We start from the raw sequence: 6283 nt of genomic DNA, 5'->3' as shown, positions 1-6283 counted from the left end.
CTCAGAAATACGGTGGGCAGTTTCTCCGCCAAAACAGCCGAGTTTGAGTCCAAAGTCATCGTTTTCGAGCACACCCACCTCGCCTAGGTACACGATGTGCCCAGCCACGCTTGTAAACTTACGGAAACCCTTCTTTTCTGTCTCTGTGCGAGCGAAGCGATCGATACGCCGCCATGAGCATTCGGGCGAAACAGTATACAGCGCCATGTACGGCGAGTATTTAGAGAAAAATAAAATCAAAAAGCAACAAAAAACAAAGCGAACGAAAGCTAGAATTATTAATAACTGAACGCAATATGATAGTTGAGCAATGCCAAATAAAAAATAAATAAATAAACAAACAAGAAATGCCCGTAAAACCCGTCCGAGCTGAGCGATGACGTCATAAGCGTGTCGCAATGCATTCTGGGTAATTAAGGTAAAATTTGTGTAAGCATGTTCTATGGTAGTAATACCGGAAATAGAGAAAGAAAGAAAGAAAGAAAGAAAGAAAGAAGGAAAGTGAGCAAAAACTAACAGTTCCAGAGCTGGTCTCTGGAACTAATTATACCAGACTCTTACCGCTGGATAATTGTAGTTATTTTCTCATCCTGAAGGAACGAGCCGAAGTGAAGTAGCTGTCTTCCCTTGACCTCTGAGTGTACACAGCCCTTTGAAAAAATAACCTCTGACCTATGACATGAATACATAATGAGCATTGCCTATATATCCCCTGAACACATTGAGTCCGCCATCTTCTCCGCTCGGCTTCATCACGAGTAGACACAGCTCTTCGAGCTCCTGATCTTTTGGGAGCGTGACAAGTTTTTTCTGGCCAGGTAAGTGTCAGTTTTCTTTCAGCGACCTATGTTTCTTTCCCCGTTCGCACTTTTTTGCGTCTGATTTTTTGAGTTTCCGTCGTAATTTTTTCCATTTTCGTGTTGGTGTTCCTACGGTGTGTACTGCTGTTATTTCTCATTGCCGTTACGCATTTTTTTTCTTTTGACTTTGTTGTCCTAACTTGTGCTGAGCTTGGAGCTATAGCACGTCGTTTTGTGTCTGTCTTTCTATATTTTATAGAACTATGACTGACCAGGGTGCGGCCCATTCTATGGACGCTAGTGCCGACGTGGCAACAGGTGTTCCGCCTGGTCAGCGTGCCACCACTCAGTCGGACGTCACCCGTACTTCGGCTCCTTCGTCGGAGATGCTTATGGATATGGTAGCAGGCCTGATGCAGTCCGTTCAGCAGTTAGCGGAGAACCAGAAGAAATATATGGGTGACGGCACCTGTCGCCAACTACAGTTGTAAAATCTTAAAAAGTCTTACAAAGAAAAAGAAACAACACAAATACAGTACTAGGTTTGGCTGAAATACAGGGGTGAGAGCACATCTGGGAGTTGTAGTGGCCTTTTCCATGAAGCCAGTCACAGATTTGAATGACATCAAAGGAAGACATGGACAGCATACCGGTAGTACCCAGGATGTGCCTGATGGTAATGCCGCTGGAGGGTGGCCCCAATCCCTATGGAATGCCACTGCATATTTGGCAATGTGGAACCAAACTCCATTCACCCATGACATACAAAGACCCATCATATAAAAACAACAAAACTCAAAAGTTGAATATTATACACTAAGTTTAAGGGCCAGAAACTCCAACTTTTGATGATTTATTATTTGGTTTGTTCAGTCATTACAAATTCTCATTCTACTCCAAACTCAAAGTAAAAGCATGTTGAAACATCCATTATTCAGTTTGTCAACACAGCATCTATATGTGTACAATGTACTTTTATTGTTGACATTGGAATTCTACACTAGACTTGAATTCACTTGTCAGTAACAACAATGCAGTCTACATTATGTTCAAGCAGAGTTGACAAGCTGAATACTGTGTATTTTGGGGTTAAACAGAACATTATGGCTGATATTAGAAACACAAATCATGAAAAAATTATAATAGAGTTTAACTGGTCATTCCAACTTTTGGCAATACCATTTGACATGACAGGTTGGCTATATTCAGGCCAAAACTTGGCCAAGACAGCAGTAACAGAAGAAGTGGTACAAATCTCAAGGCCTTTCTCCCAGGAACTCTCTAAAAACCAAAGACAAAAGCCACAATGGCATTATATGTGCTCTCGCTATCGCTCATAACGTTCCTAAATTATGAACAAAAATGAAAATGTACGAAAAAAAAAAATGTCCGTTCGGCCATTTATGAACAATTTTGTTAAGTTCGAAGCCTGGTTTTCAGTTAAGATTGTGAATTCAGGGGAAATACTGTCATATCTCGTCTTTAAAAACCTTCTCTACCCCTATCATCGGCGCATCGACACACGGTGATAGCTAGCTGTGGACTTTGACCTGTGCTAACATGAGCATGCGCGAAAAGGTTTCAAAATCCCCGGGTCTGTGTACTTTGATACTGGTAAGGTGTGTCATGCTTTACAGTAGTTTCGAGAAACCCAAACACTCACATGCTGTCAACTTTCCAAATGGACGGTCGAAGCGGATCGAGGGAAGCTGGCAGTTACAAAGGCTTTAGATGGCTAGTATCCTCAGCGCGGAAAGAAAGTTAGGGATAAAAACGGCAACTGATATGAAAAAATTGGAAACAATGAAACCGCCGAGAAGAGATCAAGAACAGTCAGCCTGAAAGACAGTCGAACAACAGTCTGGACCATGCATGGTTCAGATGGTTGAATGACGTACCGCAAAGTGTTTGTCTGTGCAGGGAGGTAGAAGTGAGCCGGAAATCTTAGTTGTCATAGCTTTGTCATTTGACAATATGCAGATTGAATTTTTCAGTGAACTTGCCAATTTTGATAAGTTTACTTCAAAATATATTACAAGAAACTGTCTCGGCAAATGTTATGAATACTGATAGTTTTCTTTGACACTCCAGAGACAATGCTGTGCACAGTCGCATGGCGAAAGTTAATCCAGACCAAAAAAATTGACAATCATCTGCACTCTGCAGCATTTCAAAAATCAGAAAAATGTAACTGTCTCTAAGAAAACATTAGCAGGATCACCAGTTTCAATTTGCGCACTTAAATTTGCAATAAAAACAAGAAAAAATTTGTGTGAAACCACAGACTGCCACAAGTTCTGATCAGTGGTTGTCTTAAAAGAAGAGCTGAAGAGCTGAACATGGCATAATGACTGCAGCTTATAGAGGCACCACCTCGTACCCATGGATGACATGCATACTTTCAAGGTATCAGAGCTTTCCAAAAATATGAAAAACAGGGAACAGATTTTCTGGCCTCTAAAACTTGAGCAAACACTGATAATATTAATGATCACTTAATATATTAATATATAATCATCAACCACTGAGAAATATTTTAAAGTAATAATAAAGATTGATTAATTGAATAACATTCATGTTCATGAGCCGGTTGACCAAAATGACACACTTTATTGAGACAAGGAAGAAATTTCAATTTTACAAGCATTCATGATCCATGATGTACTGTGTTATGCAATGGATCTTTTGACAATGCTTATCAAAATATGAGTGTTCATTGTCAAAAAAAGCTAAAAAGGAATTTGCCTTTATCTATCATGAAATCATCATTTCTATCCCCTTAAAATCATTCACTGAGTACCAGAAGTGCTTTTTGAAAATTGGCAGGCTCAGCATTACATAATTTGTGCTAACTAATATTTTTTGAAACGAATTCGTAAATTTACTAACAATTTTGAAAGGCCAGGGAGAGCACAGCATTATTCATGCCAATCGTCCTGTAATGCAATGTGCATGGCCATTGCACATTTTGAACTGGTGAGGGCAGTACATTAAGTCAGCTGAGACTTCTACACAAAGAATTCCCTTTGGACAGATACAGACTAAAATTATCAATACTCTGTGTTTGCAAATTACAAAGAGCATCTCTCAAATGTTTCCAGTCTTACCTAGTGTTAACGAGGGATATATGACCAACAAACACCAGTGTCAGCAAACAAATTCTCTTAGAGGTAATCCAGAGTTTGCCTTTCCAGGTAATTGTACACCCCATTAAAAATGAAGGGAAAGAGCTCGAGTGAACTTGCCAAAGTGTATGGACTAAGCTACATGTATACTTTGTTGAAAACAAGTCATTATGATTGACATAGTCCCCACTCGGTTGATAAATTTGGAAGCCATTGACTAAAATGACCGTGAAGTGATATTGGTAAACAGGTATCTGGAAACTGATGGAGAAAATGTTGTATTGATGTGTATCATAAAATTGATGTATTTTGTAAGAATAACTTTAATAGGTAAATTTGAGAAATAGTTGGATGGGTGTCAGGGTGATCACTGGTTGCAATGCGGTTAAATTATATCTGAGTGTTGGTTTATGATAAAGATGGATATGGATGGATAGATCTTGAAGTCCCTCACATGGAATATGTCTGTAGGTATTGTAAATTTGTCCAAATAGTTGACCTGCGATGTATGAAGCTCGGTTTTACATTTACAAGGACAAGAGCAAAATGTGACTTTCATTTGATCTGAAAGTATCGAGGACAAAGAGAAATATACAGCGTTTATTAAATCTGTTTGTGTTGCTTTTGTCCCTATGTTTGCACATAGGTCATGATACAGTGAGAGAGAAATACTTGCATTTTAAATTCCTGTTTGAAGTGTATACAATGGAAACCACCTATTGCAAGTTAACACTGTTGCAGAGAGATAGCCATAATTCTTGGTGTATTAAATCTAACCTGAATCACAAATCAAAATATCCCTTTCAAGTATGGTGCTAGAAGTATCAGAAACTTATTTTGTATTGTAGTATAAGGTGATAATTATGTTTGTTTTAAAGCAATAAAGTCAATAGTACTTTTCTGACGGCAGTACTTGGCATAAAATGAAAGATTCAGTTGTCTATCAGTTTCTGCAAACTCAAACCTAATCAATGACTGAAGGAGATGTGTTGAATATCCATTCTGCAATAAAATCTTGTTGAAACCTGCAATCACATTGTATGCAGGGCTTGAAATTAGCAGTAGTCCCGCATCCACATACTACCAACTTTTCTCTGGGACTTCCAAAACCCATGAAATGGTAGCCCACATGGACTACCAAAACCTAGAACCTGAAATTCAGACAGTACTTTGCATGCCATGTCCGTCATTTTGGGACGAACTAAATGCAGTCAAACCCAGATGGACACAGAAAGGCCAGAGTATTACTTTGTCATGCAAATTAGAAACACCACTGTGGAACTTTGCAACAAAGTTTCAATATCTGAACTCCGACGTACTTGAGTGACAGGCACTGTGTGAGGAAATGAAGGCCAATGAGAACGCATTTTCATTCCATTTTGACAGAGACCCATGATTTTGTTCATAATGTATCAATCACAAAATTTTACACAAAAATTATGCCTCCTCCCTGCAGAAAGCCCATGGTCTATTTTTAGCCCTGCTACAGTATGTCTCAGTCTGAGGTTGTGTCGTTGTCACGACGACTATCAAAATTTGCATAAAACTCTGAGAGTGAAACGGGTTGTCAATAGGTCACCAAACTTTTGAGTACCACTTTCATCCATTATACCTGTTTCCTTGGGTATTAAAGGTGTGCAATATTCATATCAAATGACTAGAAAATTCACTTCACCGGCAGGAACTCGAAAATTGGCCTTTTCTTGTCTAGTTCATGAAAAAAGGTATCACTAAACTAAAATATGCAAAGACCACCAGCCATTGTCACTGGGCTACCAACTTCAGAAAATGGTATCCCAAGTGGACTACCAGGGAAAAAAGTTAATTTCAAGCCCTGGTATGGTTGAGTTTACTGAGTTAACTTACTTATACTGAGAAAGAACACCACCTACATGGCTCCCCGCACTCCTTGTTACTACATGTATGTAAACGGACTTGAATTCAAATTAGGCTAAAACTTCATTTTGCATGTTTGCCAAGCCTGTTGTGTCAATAATGTGGGATGTACAACTGTTCGTGTTCACCATGCACGGTAACCTAGGCTACAGTGCGCCAAGTCCCTGATTGGGTTGGACTTGATGGAGACCCATAAATGAATGAACTTTTCAGTGTATCCTGGGCAGGAATTGAATGAATTCATACTAGTACCGGTTCAGGCCTATTTCAAGTCATCTCGGTCAACACAGGCAACTGACAATGAGTAGAACTCTACACTTATCTATGGTCACCTTGTAGGAAAGCCCTACAAATTACAATAATAGATATTCAGTCTTTTTATAAATTAGTAAATCGTAAGAATTTATAGAGTGACCTGGGTTTAAGGGAAGGTCTAAAAGCTTTTCACTACCCGATTTCATA

The 6283-nt window shown here is 39.2% G+C and overlaps 1 long non-coding RNA gene across 1 annotated transcript; it reads left to right on the top strand.

Annotated features, from left to right (window-relative positions):
* The first annotated feature begins 576 nt into the window (after positions 1–576).
* Positions 577–1753, top strand: LOC139145855 (uncharacterized). The gene is made up of 2 exons (XR_011555039.1): positions 577–818; positions 1060–1753. It is a non-coding gene; the product is annotated as an uncharacterized lncRNA (long non-coding RNA).
* Positions 1754–6283: the final 4530 nt, after the last annotated feature.

Source organism: Ptychodera flava, chromosome 12 (genome assembly GCF_041260155.1).
Source record: "Ptychodera flava strain L36383 chromosome 12, AS_Pfla_20210202, whole genome shotgun sequence".
In the NCBI taxonomy this organism is placed as follows: domain Eukaryota; kingdom Metazoa; phylum Hemichordata; class Enteropneusta; family Ptychoderidae; genus Ptychodera; species Ptychodera flava.
The sequence above is the reverse complement of the archived record's forward strand: the minus strand, read 5'-3'. Positions and strand labels throughout refer to the sequence as shown.